The sequence below is a fragment of the Sinohyriopsis cumingii genome, chromosome 9, assembly GCF_028554795.1.
Source record: "Sinohyriopsis cumingii isolate HCF-2022 chromosome 9, ASM2855479v2, whole genome shotgun sequence".
Classification (NCBI taxonomy): domain Eukaryota; kingdom Metazoa; phylum Mollusca; class Bivalvia; order Unionida; family Unionidae; genus Sinohyriopsis; species Sinohyriopsis cumingii.
This window is the reverse complement of record NC_142969.1, coordinates 82135813-82153014: the sequence shown is the minus strand read 5'-3', so window position 1 is coordinate 82153014 and position 17202 is coordinate 82135813. Positions and strand designations below refer to the sequence as shown.

General features: G+C 34.1%; 1 long non-coding RNA gene across 1 annotated transcript; it reads left to right on the top strand.

Annotated features, from left to right (window-relative positions):
* Positions 1 to 205: 205 nt before the first annotated feature.
* Positions 206 to 15339, top strand: LOC149792130 (uncharacterized). The gene is made up of 4 exons (XR_016423269.1): positions 206 to 335; positions 746 to 857; positions 11513 to 11897; positions 15043 to 15339. It is a non-coding gene; the product is annotated as an uncharacterized LOC149792130 (long non-coding RNA).
* Positions 15340 to 17202: the final 1863 nt, after the last annotated feature.

Genomic DNA, 17202 nt, shown 5'->3' with positions numbered 1-17202 from the left:
GTTCACCGACCTGACCGATATGTATCTAGTCAACAGAGATTAATTAAACAGTACTAAGTCCATTACTGGATCAGATAAGGTTATTGCTAATCAAGGTTGCAGTGCATTATAGTGGTGAAGGTCAGAATTATCTAGATTTATTGGGTTGGGTGGCTGATATATTTATAGGTATATGTTCTGGCTTTGATATTATATAATTGGACATAGTATGTAAGACACGTTCATGTAGATAACTTGTGTGCACGGTTAATATACGTAACGCATGCTGTTTATCTTAATACAGATTATAGCCGCGAACATGAGAGGATATACATTGCCACTTTGAAATACGGCATGTAAGTACATGTAAGCAACAATAAGTTGACATATTGCCGCAATGTTGTCCCAAGGTAGCGCTCTAAATTTTGTATACTTTGCATAGAGTTCACTAATAAAGAAAATTAGTTCCCAATTTCTCCTCACTGTTTATGCTTTTTTATATATAAATATAATACTTTATCTCTTTTAGATTTAGACAAATTACCCTTATTGCATAGATGATAGGTATGGATTAGACTATATATTATAGGGTCTGATTTTATTTCATACGTGCAGCTTTAAAAAGACTGCTTCGCTTGGTGATTTTATTATCCTAAACAACAATGATTACTTGTCAATTAATTCATTACACTGTAAAAAGCTGATATATTAAGATCAGGCACAGTGTGCTTTCATATTTGAATGACTATTTATATTTTTTCCACAGCGTTAGGGATCACATGGGAACTTTTTGGTTAGCTTTGTGCATAGAGCAGGTAGAATTTCCACAAGTACTATATTCACGGACATTCCATCCACCGTGCATGAAACTAAGAGAGGTATACTAACTTTCTCTCCATTATCCATCAAGGCTTGTGTTGTTAATGCAAGTAGCTTCACTTTACACCCGTCGCTCTCTCATAGGTTAATAATATATGTAGGATCCCCTTGGTAATATACAAGTGAAAATGTTATTAATGAGGTAATTTTCAGATGATGTTAAACAATCACCATAAAGCCGATGTGAAAATGATCGCCAAATTCGCATGAAACGTACAAATAAAGGTGGGAAAGATAAGTGCTATTCAGTAGTTGTATAAGACAGTTCATGTCAACGAGAACGTTGTATTATATAAGCCTAAAAAATGATACATCACAATTTTAGTGAGCAATATGACCATCTCTTGATCAAACATAAAATAGCTGTTTATATTAACATCATCTTATAATTCCTTACTTATTCAATACGGGCTCTAAGATGAACCTACTTCTGATAGTTCAATGAAAAACACACATTTTCTGATAGCTTGAAAAGGATTGATATTTTGAATAACGTCATTAATTTTATTCCATCTTAATGATAGTGATGCGATGGAACGGTTTGGATTGGGTTAGCATTATGTATACGTTTATATTTAGATTTGTAAATGTCTCAATTTTTCTGTCTCTGTCTCTCTGTCTCTGTGTGTCTCTCTCTATCTGTTTTGAATGATCGATCTAGTATCCTATACCACATCTATGTGACGATTTGACGAGTGTGTGTATATATATATATATATATATATATATATATATATATATATATATATATATATATATATATATATATACATATAATGCTATAGTTAATAGTATCAACACGTTTAGAAGAGATACAGCCTTGGTAAAATGGGGCTGAGTGACACAAATATTTAGTGTTTACCTTAATAGGCTAGGTATTCATGAATGATTAGTTTCAAATACTGTCCTATATAGTTAGGAATAAGGTTTGTACTTTAGATTATCGAATTGTTGAATAACATATCTCGTAGAACTAGACAATGAAAGACGTATTCAGGTGGATGGGAAGTGTTCAAAACATGTCATAAATTTAACCTTTAAGTTTCTCTCTCTCTCTCTCTCTCTCTCTCTCTCTCGGCATATTTATTTCTTTACGTCATGGTAACACAATATTATTTATTTCTGAAAAAGTGTATCTTGTTAAAGGTCGTGTAATCCTCCCTTGCTAAAAATCAAGTAGTCCTTCCTTTTAGTGACATTTAATACAATAACATAATCTTTCTTTATGGATAGATTAATTGTACCACTTCAAGGTGAAAGTTGGTCTGTTTGATGTTGGGCATATAACTGTAATTTTTATCATTCTGTTTAGAGAAAAGCAAGGATTTAGTATTTAAAAAAACAAAGTAAACGAAAAAGGCAAGAACAAATCATATGAAATAAGCACTTAGTCAACAGGGTTTAAGTGAATAATTTAAAGTTTTTTCTTTGGGCATTTAAGTTTAGCAATCGAAGCCAAACTGATATACACAAAAATATATATATATATATATATATATATATATATATATATATATATATATATATATATATATATATATATATATATATATATATATTTATTCAAACTTATAGCGATAGTGTGTCCCTTTTCGGGATGATAAGTCACGTACAGTCATTTGCTAATAGATTAAATACGTAGTGCATGAATAGGCACATTCATACGAGGCAGAGAAACAATGAGATAATGCATGTTATGCATGCATTCTTCTGATTAGCTAGACATACTGAGACTTTTCAAGTTGCTTGAAAATAATAAATATTATATTTAACGATGTATAATGTAAAAATAAATTGATTATATATTTAAAATCATAGTACCGTTTAAAGAATTCGGATGGGTAAAACATTATATATCGCATGTTAGTTAATGGGACCAACACGTTCAGGAGACTATTTAAATATAGATTAAAACGGATACACGTGCAGATATGATAAACTATGCAATCATGAAATATGTGAGGTCCACGAATATCATAACTATTCAGTGATTTGGTATCTAAATATTCGTTAGTATCACCACTGCTATGAACATTGTTCAGATCTGGAGATCATTGTCTATGAATTTATGCCAAATAATATATGATTATATCATAGACACACAACGGATACAAAAGATACGTGTGCAGCTGGACTTGACTTCATATTAAAATACATTCTAATAGTTTATTGGTATAACTGCACCATAACGTAATGTCTATCAATTCTGAAGTCAGTTTTTTAATTTTGTTGTGAAGTCATCCTTGGAAGCGAGAAAAAACATCAGAAGGCTGAAATATCTGGACCAAACATCGATAATTTGTGCATGAAATTAAGGCCTTCCATATTTTCTCTACTATTTCCGGTTCAATTAAAACATATATGCTCCGTACTCTGAAAACAAATAATTACTCTTCTACTGCGGTCTCACTGTATTGTATTTTCTCCTTAATGTATAGTTAATTTGTGTTGTTGTCAGATTTGTTAATGATGTATATGGTATGAATACTTTTATTTTTGACTTGACCTGGTCCAAAAATAGTTCATTGTATACCTTACCAGCAACTTTTATTTTGTAAACAAATATCATATGCCAAATATATTCCCTGTCATTGTGGGTTAAATATTAGAACTATTATCAATATAACTATACAAATTTAGTTTTGGTCTGAGTTGGTATATTGGTAGTCCCCATGGAATAACCAGTTGCGCCCGATTTTCTCATTATGTTGTATAATGTTTGTATCATATTTTATCTGTTTGCAAACTGGAACTAATTCGTGACACTTCTGTCTTAGATTTTTTATGTTTAATGGAAAATAAATTATTTCTGCCCTAATCATTGTATTCGAATCATTATTTTCGTTGTGTCAGTATTTGTATTATGTTAAATTATTCATTCAGATAAATATTCCACGGAAGTACAAGTGCTCTTCAATTATAATTTTGGACATACACTTTTATTTGGAATTATAGTGAATTAAGACAATGACTTGTTGGATTCGGTTATTTAGATTACATTAAATACTGTTAGTACAGCATCACACCTCAGACAACTGGTATATTAATATATTAGTATATTCAAGACTAGAGGCACATCAACCCCTTCACAGTTGTATCATATTACGAGATTACAATAGAGTTAAGAGGGCTTCAGCTCCTGAGGGTGAACATATAAATACAGATGAAGAGAAAGGAGAAAATAATGAAAGAGATATATATACGAAAAAATGAAAACAATGCTGATACAACTCATATTGATAGAGACGTTCAATCATTGCATCCATAGTGAGGTCAGTTGATTGTCTTACAAGGGCATAATAATAATAATGATGATGATAATAACAATATAATAATAATAATAATAATAATGATAATAATAATAATAATGGAATTTTTTATAGCGCCTAATCTTTAGAAGCTCTAAGCGCTTTAAAACATTACACAACTACTATAAGATAAAAACATATAATGAAATGATTACAATAACAAACACAATGAAATTAGAAACATTAAGAAAAAATGCTGAGAATATTTAAGGTAGAAAACATTATTAGGTCTTTAGATTTGTTTTTGCAGTCGAAATAAATAAGTTTTGAGAGCTCTCTTGAATGTAATCTCTGTGTCTTTGTGTCTAAGTTCAATGGGCAATTCATTCCACGTTGCTGGGCCCTTGTATGCAAAAAGAACGCTGTCCGTATGACTTTATTTTCATAGTGGAAATAATTAGTACACGATTGTCAGAAGTGGAGCGTAAGTATCTTGCTGGTGTATACACATGGATGAGGCTGGATAGGTATGTTGGACTAGAGTCCGACAGTGAAACGTAGCACAGAGAACACATTTTGAGTTTTTATTCTGGATCGAATGGATAGCCAGTGTAGAGTACATAGCAGCTGGTAGGTGTGCTCTGATCGTGGTACTCTAAGTATTATTCGAGCAGCTGTGTTTTGAAAATTTTGAAGTTTCTGGAGCAGATATTGAGATGAAGCAAACATAATTGAGTTACAATAGTCCAGTCTTGAATGTAGTAATGAACAGACAAGTGTTTTAATGGTATCAACTGAAAGATATTTGCGAACTGAGCTGATGCGTCTCAGCTCAAGATATGCAGCCTTGCACATGTTCATGACATGTTGGTGCAATGTGAGAGTACTGTCCAGAGTAACACCTAGGTTTCGAACTGATTGTGTGAATTTAATGTTGGTGATATTTATTATTCGAGGTAAAGGATGTGAGTCAATAAGAAATTATTTGTGCTGTGATCAGAATGTCCTTAGTTTTATCATCATTCATCTGCAGCTTGTTACATGGCACCCATGATTTCACATCAGAAATGCACCTCTCAACACCTTGGATGGTAACATCAACTTCAGTTGGGTGGCTAGATTTGTATATTTGGGTGTCATCAGCGTACAATTGGTGAGACACTGGATGAAGATCTATGACACTTGTGAGCGACTGAGTGTACAGAATAAAGAGAACAGGTCCAAGAACAGACCCCTGTGGAACACAACAACATAGATCAATTGGGCTCGAGTGTATTCCATTTGCATATACAATTTGTGTCTTGTTGACCAAGTATGATTTGAACCACATTAAAGCTGTGTTATGAATGCCAAATACATGCTGGAGACGGTAAAGTAGTTTATCATGGTCTATTGTGTACAATGCTGCTGACAAATCCAGGAGGGTGAGGACTGTAATATTTCCGCTATCCAAGGCAGAGAGAATGTCATTAACAACTAGTAGTTTCAGTAATGTGGCAAGGGCGATATGCAGATTGTACATTGCTAAAAAGACTGTTTGAATTTAGATGAGATACAAGCTGGGTTAGAACAACCTTTTCTTAGATTTTTGATATTAATGGGAGATTAGAAACTTTGCGGTAGTTCTTTAAATCGTTATGGTCTAGTGTTGGTTTCTTCAGCATAGGCTTTACAATCGCAGATTTAAAAAATGATGGAAATACCCCGTATGTGAGAGAGAGGTATTAATAACATCAGTTAGTGAAGGCAATACTAGATCTAAGCACTCAAGCAGCAGTGATGTTAGAACTGGATCCAATTCACATGACTTTGGTGGACTCTTCATCAGGATTGTACGTACGAAATCCATAGAGACAGGTTCAGGTGCTGCTAATGGTTGCCGCTCAAATGCTGTATCCCAACTATATGGTGACGACGAGTCAATTGAAATTGTGGTGTCAAGCTTATCTATAATGGCTTGTACTTCGTCACGGAAGAAATTCGCAAACATGTCCGGAAGGTCGACTTAAGAGAAGATAGTTGGAAGTGGTGTAGAAATGTTCTGTGACATTAGCTTGTTAGTATTCTCGAAGACCTCTTTGCAGCTGGAACTTTCCATGATCTTAGTAGCGTAGTGGGCTGATTTCGCTGCATGGACTATATTTTGACATTCTTCTTACCGGCTCCTACATAAAACAATTATTAGTAATAGTTGCATTTGTATTAATATTAAAACTAGTAGAGGTGGCTTAGTTATTATTGTTTTTGCATGTGATTTATTTTCAACAGCTTAATTGTTATCTTATTTTAATTGTAAATTATATACATCAATATTTATATCCTATCACATTATCTATATATGTTGCTTATTATGCTAGCGTACGAGATGCATGTGATCTGAATTTCCAAGTATAAAGTCAGCTTGAAAGCTGGATACCTGCGTTAGTCTTAGAACAGCGGGTAACTTAACGAAAACTTCTTCGAGTACGATTAGTGTTGCTATTAAGAAAAATATATATTTTGAACCTAGGTTTACATTTCGAAAGTATATTCCTCTTCAGATTGATTAATGGTTTGATATTTGAAGCTGGAATCACGTCAGAAGTAGCAAAACATGTATTTACAATTATGCATCAAGATATACAACTGGGGGACTTCTTACTGTCTGCCACATTTGCATATGTAATACGTGATTTACGCGGTGAAGATATACTAATTATTATAATTTCATTTATGAAGAAATATTAGGGTTAGAACTCATCTCGTTATTATGCGTGTAATTAGTACCGTAAAAAGCAATTTTTTCGAGTCCATGATCTTAAACTAAGAAACAGCTTGAATGCGAAAACCAATATATTTGGTAAAATGCTGCAAATAATTTATTTCCCTAGAATAATTTTAAAATTTAAACGTAACTTAGATTATTGTGAAATGAATCACCAATATTTATAAACGCTCAAGCGTAGATTGATTGATTGATTGTAATTTTTCGGCGCACCAGTATAGTTAGGCTATTTAGCACCATGCAAAAGGTTATATGCAGGATCATTTAAAAGTAGTAAAAGGTTTCATATCGACCTGCTGTATAAAAGCAAACAGTTGAAAGTAAAACGATAAGATGGTAACGGCAATATATTAAGCTTCCCGATCAACGGGGAATGTAAATAGTTTATGTTAATGAAGACAGGTGAAAAGTTATTGAAAATAAACGACAGAATATGCACTATATAACACTGCTCAAGTTGATAGAATAAAAGTTATAGCTTAGTATAAATGTTTACGTCTTTCTGGAGTTATATAATTCAAGTGACATTTATTGTATCAAAACGTTCCTTCATGTCATTTACATTGTGGTACTGAATGCGCGTAGGTTGGAGGTCTAAACACGTTATCATAAAGTAATTAACAGTGAATGGTGCATTGCAAGACTCGCATTCTGGTGGGTATCGCCTTATAGCATGTGGTAGTGGGTTATATAAGTATGACAAATCCTAATTCTTGCAATGACATTCTCCTCCTTTGATACTAGGTTTAAAATCAGTGCAAGGTATTTAAAAATCAATGCCCTTTCAGCAGCGCTCTCTGCTTTGTCAATATGGCTAGGTAACAAACAGTATATAATATTGTTAGAGCTACTTAGATCATTAGTTTTGGCGGGAATATTTGTTAGTAATGGGTTCTCGGTTTTCCAGTTTTATATTGTGTAGTGACTGAAGTACTGATAAAGCGTCGGAAAAGATGATGCTATTAAAAATACGTTTGTTTTCGACATGTTGCAGATCAAGGCATATTGCTCTGATTTCGGCTGAAAAAAATGATGTACCATTTGGTAAGCGAACTTTTTTTATGTGTTTTTCGCTAACGAAGTCCGCAGCAGCCTTTCCTTCATCCTTTGATCCATCCGTATACACTATTGTCTTGTACATTCGGTGAGTAGTTCATGATAAGAATTGTGGACGATGGAAGGGTTTGTCTCAGGATTGTTTCCATCGTGTAGGGTAAAAACTACTTTTAGTTCTTTAAGTATCCAGTGAGGTGTTTCAGAGATGGACGTTTTCTAAAATTTATAAGCATCAATTCTGGTACTGTCAAGGTTAATGACATTATAATGCCAAAGGAAGAGTATGGAGTTTGGTTTATTTTCGTATAAGGTTTTTTATTTGGGTTGAAAAACAGCCTAAAAAAGCAGGGTTCAGATGGTTTGACCTTAACTTTGAGAGAATAATATTGGAAAAGCATTTCACTACGATGCAATTAAGGTGTTTCGTTTGCTTTAGCGAGAAAGCTTTCACACGGGGATGTAATAAATGCTCCTAGAGCGAGTATTATAGATTGGTTATGAATAGGGTCAAGCATCTTCAAATAGGACTTCCTAGCTGAACCATAAACAACACAACCATAATCCAGTTTGAAACTAATAAACGTTCATTACAAATTGAGGATGACCTGTCTATCAACACCCCAGTCAGTGTGCGCTACTACTTTAGAGATTTGAAGCATTTAGCTTCCAAGGTATTTAGGTGTGGAATAAAGGTCAGTTTTCTGTCGAAGACAACACCTAACAACTTTGTTACCTCAACAACTGGAATAGGTGTTCCGTTCAGCGTGAGTTTGGGTTCATCACGATGTCTTCGTCATTGTCAGAAATGCATACATACCGTTTTTAGTTCGAGAATTTGAAACCGTAAGTGCTTGCCCAATTTCGAATCTTGTTGATTTTTTGCTGTAGCTGTCTTTCAATTATATATGTGTGCTTTGATCGATAACATATTAGGATATCATCAACGTATACAGAGCAATCCACATCAGGAGCCAAATATTTGGTGATGCTATTGATTTTGATGTTGAAAAGTGTCACAAATACAATTCTGCCCTGGGGCACACTCATCTCATGTCGTGCATATCAGAGACGGTGGAGCGTACTCGTACGTTGAATTTTCTGTCTGATAGAAAGTTTGGTCTTGAAAAGGGCAGACGGCCATTTAGACCCAGATCGTGCAGGTTTTAGTATTCCTTACTTCCAAGTCCTGTCATATGTCATTTTCGAAATCAAAGAAAACGGCTAGTAAATATTCTTTCTTGATAAATGCGTCGCGAATAAATGTTTCCATTCTTACCAGACGATCATTGGTTCTACGCCGTTAACAAAAGCCACTTGGAAAAGGAGATATTGCATTGTTAGTTTCCATGTACCGTATAAGCCTGGAATTGATATATGTTCAATGATCCATTGTTTTGCACACACAACTTGTTTGTGCAATTGGTCCATAGTTTGTAGGATTTGTGCAATCTTTACCTGGTTTGGGAACTATAATTACTTTTGCCTGTTTCCAACATTTTGGTACATTACTACTAATCCATAAATCATTGAAGATTTCTAGAAAAACCGTTAATGTTGGTTATGATAGGTGTTTCAAAACCTGGTAATATTGTTCGTCAATCCCAGTTTCAGATTTCGGAAAGGAATGTATTTTCCCTTTCCCTTTATTTTTTGGATCGTGTCCCAAAATTTCTTTATAGTGGAACGATAATTTATAGTTGATACGTATATGTCCATGATACTCGTTTACTTTCTTTAATTGTACGGCGAGCTTAGGCCTGAATAATATTGTACTTGCTTAAAGTTTTGAGCCTTGGAAGATGAATAAAATTTGTCAGTGCTTCTTGTCGTTGTCTAATGCCCTCTTTACATTCTTCGGTGAACCATGGTTTCGGAGTTCTTTTAAATTTAAATTGTACACGCATATGTACCCGTTCCTGAGTATAAATTTGTCGATGACTTGGTATTATGCAGACAAAAGTAGTGCCTAGAAAGGAAATCTTCAATCATTTTAAAATGTTATGAGTATTACAATCACCGAGTTGAACAAATGGCTCCAGTAGTTGTTGAACAAGGCTGTCTAATTAATTTGGTAGTAGGGTGGTGTTTGATGGTATGTAAATAGAAGAAAAGGTAATCACTCGATGTAGTGGTTGTGTTTAAAGGGATGACGCTACGCTATAAGGGGCTGTGCTATTCAGAACAACTAAAACTCCTCTTGAGACCATATCAACATTTCGAATGTAAGTGTTAAACAGGAATAAGTTTTTAAGTGTGATGTTTTCCGTATCTTTCAAGAATATGTAATACAGGCATAGTACTGTAGGATCATGTTCATTTTAAAGCAGAAGCATATTATTGTAATTGGGTGTAAGTCATCGACAGTTCCATTATATGATGGCATTTTTGTTTATACGTTTCAAGTGGATATGATTTAAATAGGTTACACCTTACGCGGGGGAATATGTGTGGTTATTTCTCTGGATGAAGTATGGTGTGATTTTTCGATGGTAGGTCTTGATTCACCTTGAGCACATGGTGCAGTTTCTTCTGCATCCCAACTCTCAATGTCTACTAACATATTATAGAGTTTAATGGGGTCGTCTGACCTTTTTCGCTCCGTATTACCTTGAGATTTGTTTTTTGCTCCTTGGTGATTTCGGTGGTGGAGATTTATTGAAAGTTGTCTGAGTAGATGTCATGTTGTTCTGTGTTTGTTAATGGGGGTGTGTCTGAGTTAGGATTGTTTCTCGCTACAGTGGAGAAGGCTGGGCCAGAGAGACATGTTTTTGTCTGTAGACCTTTTCCTGGGATTTGGATAGGGAATGTTAGAAGTGTTCTGTCCTATCTGTATTTCCTTCTCTTGTTTCTTGGTATATGAATCCTTGGAACTGACGTGGTGCTACTTTGCACAGCTGACACAATGCTGAGTTGCTCTACACTCAGATTCCTGATGAGAATGGCCTCCGCATCGGCTACATATATTGCTTTTTAAACATCAGTCTTCATGATGGCCATATTTCTGACACTTATAGCATCGAAGGGGGTTTAGAATATATATATCTCACATGCAAAAATCCAACTTTGACTACTCTGGGTACTATTGGTACTATTGGTTTATTGAAGGTCGGCATAATGGTGTTGGTTGTCCTGCAGATTGTTGTTACGTTTAATACATATTATATAGACCGCAGTGACACCTTCGTTTATTCTTCCTTCAATGATATATGTATCGTTGACTCCAGCCAGGTTACGACAACGACTCACGCTTTCGGACGTATTGATTGTTGTGTGGGCGAAGTAGGTCACTGGACTGACCAATAATGTTTTCATTTTCCGCATATTCTCTGTTTGACATCGTCGCTCACACTCAAGACGAAGGCAGGCCTATATAAACTTTTCAAAACTTTTTGGTGTGTCGATCAATCGTAATTGTATTTTCAATCACAAACGGACAAGGTGCGGCAGTTTGTAGCATCTTTATATTGTATAACCATGAAGCGTGGAACCGAAAACACTACATGGTTTGCCATAAACGTCAGATACAGTTTTAGTACGTTTGTAATGATTTTGTTTAATTATCTCTGTTGGTTTATTCACAATTCAGCACCCGTGCTCCACGTCCAACACGAAGCCCAACAAAAGGACACAGATGTTGTCCTACGTGGCTAAAATTACTTCCAGACTGACCCGTTAAGCCACCGCCTTCTAGGAAGTCTTCAAAGACCTGAGAAAGGGAATGCTAGATGGATAGACTGTAGTGGCAACGGTGGTATCAAGGGAGATATAAGGAGAAAGATGAAAGATAAAGATAGTGAGCGAGTAAATAAAGACTTCCTAGGGCTCGATGTAACCAGCCGATTTTTTTAGACCGGGCCCGTCCCGACCACCCCTCTATAAGAAGCCAAAGCAGCTTATTGTATCGGAAGTCGTCTACTCAACTACCAGGATACTTGCCTCCCCCGACACGAGATTAAATCCACGGCAAACAGGTTGTTTTATAATCAACTACTCTGGTATTTGGAATAATTCTGATAAGACAGAAGACTTAAATGTATTTGTGTAATAAAAATATTGATCTATTATAATGATATAACAAGCAATGTCCATGAAATAATTAAAAATAGTTGGAAAATATTGATAGAGTCGACATAGTCAATTATCAATCTGTGCTTACGAAGAATAATTTAAATTAAATTACAAAGTACTCACCAATAAATCGGAGCAAAACTGATGTAAAATATTTGAATAAGTATGAATTTAAAGATACTTAAGATAAATATAAATAATATAGCGAGATGAACATGTTGATTGACAAAGATTCATCTTAAGAACATTGTAAGCTTTTTTACTTACATTGTAATACACATCATGACGGATATCATGTGTACCAAAGAAAAAACATTTTCTCTGAAATCAGATACGACTAAACACGTGTATATACAATTAAAAATTATATTCAAATATAATCTACATAAATACATAATGTGTTAATTATGAAATGACCGTTACAACATATAATCAATGATACACTATCCAACATATAGTACATACATATATAACACAATATATTCGATCATGGGGTCTAATGTGCACAATACTAATAAAGAAAGATTTTTTTATATGATCCTGATTGTCATCAAATCACAATATTCAACTTTATGTCGCATTGTTGAAACGTAATTCCAACTATACGAGCTTCCATGGAGTTATCATTAGTTCAGTTTAGTCAGACAATTAAGTACTGGCCCTTTATTTGTTTGCGTTGGTTATATCAAGAACCTAAACATGTGCAATATGTATGCTCTGCTAATCATATCGTGCTTAAGATTGCCTGGCATATCTTGAGGTTCTTATACATTGACTTTAAAGATAAATTGGTGAATTTGTGTACATTAAATTATAGATTCATTACAAGTTTACTAATTAAACCTATTTTAAAGCAAGTGCGAAAAGACCATTATAATAACATAGACTACCTGTACACAAATATCGCAGTACAGCAACCCGAGTACGTATTGTCCATACATAAAATATCAAGACATTAACCAGTTGCCTTACAAATTGAACCTTAGTAAATAAAAAAATATATGAACAGTCTTCTATGAAAAATACAGTGTAAGTAGACAAAGTAAAATAATGGCAGGATAAATGGTTACAACATTAATATCAGTTTCTTTAATAACTGTTATCTTTTTTCCGATGTCAAACGTTAGGAATGGCATTTACGCTACGTAGATAATGTACACAATTAATTGGCAAAATTAATTCAGACTTGTAACAGGTAACAACAGGTCTCCTTTTCAACTGCTAATAGGGATGGTTCTTATGGTTGCTTCCTGTAATTACCAATACAAGAAGAAACGTTACTTAAACATCTAATCGAACATGTTATTGAGCATTCTGCTGAAAACAATAAAATTCCAATGTAGGAGTAACCATGGAAAACGGAATGTAACTGGGAAGAGCACTGGGCAAACCAGGAACGAATACAGTCTGATTTTGTTGCTGTCTCTCCTCCCCAATGAATATCATCATTCTTGTATCCATCCAACGTTTAGATTTTTATTTTGAGGGTGGTATGACGTCAAATACATATTGTTCATTTATAAAATGACCTGTTCTATAATGTATATGTTATAGTATCACTGATTCTTGATGCAAATCAACATAATCTCAATGTTGCTTTTAAATATAATGCACCTATTCAGTTTATATGCGATGGTTGAGAAACCTTTCATTAAAGGAGGCGGGGATTTAATTAGTATATTTTTATAGTTTTTTCTTTCATACATATAGGAACCAAAATATTCAATTAAATTACTGTAAGTCATAATGGGTAAAGAAAAACATGACTATTGTTAAATACAAATTAATGCCAAAACTCTGTTTGTAGATGAAACGTCCAATAGGCTTTATGGTATATGCCTATCGCGATATATCGATGCCTCATATAATCGTTCGATGATTCGTACAACTTTACATTATACTATTATCGATGGAATATTTTTACCGTCACTTCTAAATAATTAATTGTGATATATTACAACATTTCATAAGCTATTCGTATTGGTTCTGTTAAGATCCTGGTAGCCGCACCTGATCAAATAGAATAATCAAATAACGTTTCATGTTGCAAGTAAGTAATCATTTTTACGTTACTAGCAGTACAATCATGAACTCAAATAAAAACAAAACAAAGCTGTGAGGAGAAAAATGACCCAAAGCACACGAAGGATAAAATTGTATCTCCTTTAGAATGTGTTTCCAAACAACACTAGCAAGCTATTATAGATACCCACACTATCCCCAATATTCTCAGCATTCACAGATTGTCCAACTAGTATTGATTCCGCCCAACCTCCATTTCCATCGAGTTCTCATTTTATTACTATCATCTGCAATCTTCCTTAACCCATCGTTCCATATGGATCAAACGTATCATTGGATGATACTTATACACAACGACAAGACAATGCGAGCAGGTGAGTATATAACCGCTTGAGCAGATGCTACAAAAAATCGTCTATAATGAAAGACAGGTTATAAACTAGTCAATGTTGAACTAAACGTTGAAATGATCGAGGCAAACGTCACGTCCGTTGACAATACAGTTCGGTTTTCAGTTCTATCTTGATACATTGGAGGACCCGATAAATCTCAGGCCAACCTATTTGAGGGTATGAAGCAGATCCAAATATGCATTAGTCTGTTAAGCCGTCAGGCGTCTGCTATTCAATTTTGGCCATTGCATGATAGCGTGCTCTTTTAATATCTCTGAACAAAAATAGGAAAAATTGCTTTAAAGAGGTTGTCGAATTATATTAAAGACATCGCGTGATCATTAGATCAAAGAAAAAGAAACATACGATGACCGTATGCATTTGGAACACTCAGACTTATAAATATTCGTCAGATTGGTGCAACAATGCTGCATAAATTCCGGATATACAAAGCTGAGAGCAAATGCTGGTCACGTAATGATTGCACTTTTCGGAGTAAGTGAGCAGCTTCCGAAAGAAGTGTATAGTGCACGCAAATATTTTCTTCCACTACTTAGAAAAGGTAGGCGAAGGGAAAGAAGGATGTTTTGTTACGGTTAAACTTTTCATAAATATAAACTGTCAACTCTTCCAGCCTTAGAAGTTATGAACTGTGCGAAAATCTACGGGAACAATGTCAAGAAGACGAAGACAACAAAATCCATTACAGCCGCCTCGACGTACATTTCGAGTACCGTAACTAATTCGATTGGGATGATTGGAGCAAACCGGTTATTCAAGAGGTATATTTAGAATAGCTGGCTAAGCAAAGAACTTATTTGTTATGTTATTGTCGTGGAGATTGGAATGGCCCACGTAAGAAGAGAGAAAAGAAACAAATCAGTTGCATCAATTTCGTTCTGATCTTATGGAAACAAGTTTAAACATCAGTATCACACTTTATATATAGCCTAATATGTTAAAAAACAAATGTTGATTTTTAATATACAATTTTGACTGAAATATATTTCGTTAAGAATATTTGTTGTCATTCTTAATGCTTTAATTTTCCACTTATTGACTACTTTTTCTTAAAATATTGCACAACGCTTTTTCTACTCAACTGTAGTTTTTGTTTATCCCAATACTACGCAAAGACACATCAGAAACAAAACAGGTCACTGCATAGACCTTTTCAAATATTTAATGCACATGTGTGCATAGAAACGAATAGATTAAGTGCATTTCATGTTCCTACCCTTTCTTCTAGATGGGTATTACACACTATTAAAATGAATAATCTCAATCAAATGCCATGACCTATCGTGTGCTGTAAAATGACGTTAAACCATACAACAACAGCAAAAACGACAATTGTTTGAAGGTTTTAATATTAATATTTATGTTAATATGGTTCGTTTTAAAAAAAAATATATTCATTTTACTGATGATATGTTTTAAAAAATTCTTAAAATAAGTTATATCTGTTTTTATAAAGTTAGTTTTGCTGTTTAATTGTTATAATGGTGTAATGGGGGAGATCACCTAGCCAATACATGTCCCAGAGTAAGACACTTTGAGCTGGAGGGGAAAGAATTTGCTTGTCAGTTGTTTCCACCGGCGATTGAATTCACTAGCTGATTCTTTTCCTGGAGAAACTATCTGAGGGGGATACATTTGACTAATATACATGTACTTTGAAGTTTTTTGTGCAAATGTATAACTTCAACAAATGGGTCAAGATTTCCTTCAGGCAAATTATATAGAAACTTACGTGAACAGATAAGACATGTAGCTTTCACAATGGGCACAATCTATATTTAGAGGGAGCCTAGTCATTTCGCGATCAATTTCAATGTTTTATTTAAGCTCTGCATGAATCCTAAATGAATCTTGTGTGAAAAGTAAAACTGAAAAACTTGCAATGCATTGTTCCATAGTGGTGCCTAAAATTCTTCGATTAATGGGTACAAATACAGTTCACACTGTAATAGATAATTATATATCTGCATGTCACAATGTTGTCTTGTGAGTTCAATCTGTTATAAATACATAGATAAAAACAAAACTTGTGTGAGTGTACTGTTAATCTGCACTGACATGCTTAAACATTGGGCAAATAATATTGCCAGTTACAAACTCATGGTAAAGCAACTGAATTAGAAATAACTGTATGGTCATTAGCTTTTATGATCACAGCATTGTACGGGGTCTGATCCTCCTCCCCCTGACAACAATATGTTAAACCTGTTTAAGAGAAACTCAGCATCCTTTATTTTATTTCAAATTTAATTAAAGAACCAATATGGCATTTGCAATCACTGTAATCGAGCTGCATTTTCGTCTATAAATTTATAATTATACAAAATTATACAAGTACTAAGTTATATGCAATGATAAACGGCATTACATTATACCAATATTGTACGTTGTTTTAACCTCCACTCCCAAGCACATCATGTACTGGTGTTACGACTCTTTGGTCTTGAACTGAGTATCAGCAAATAGCGAAAACCAACACGTTTTCATAAAATTCAACTAATAATATATTTCCATACAACACAGTGAAAGTTTAATAGGAACGTACACTACCATAAATTCAATCCCAAATAGTCCCAAAAAGGTATAACTTAAATACACAGAGTATCAAGTATTCAAAATGAATTCCAGTATTATATCCAAATAAATAAGATATTGAATGCCTTGATATGCCAGAAGTCCGGAATAGTGTGGATGTGCTGACAGTCTTCATGTAACACAAAAATATAATCCAAAATGTCCTTAAATAAATTCCCGATAATTTCATTATAGAAAT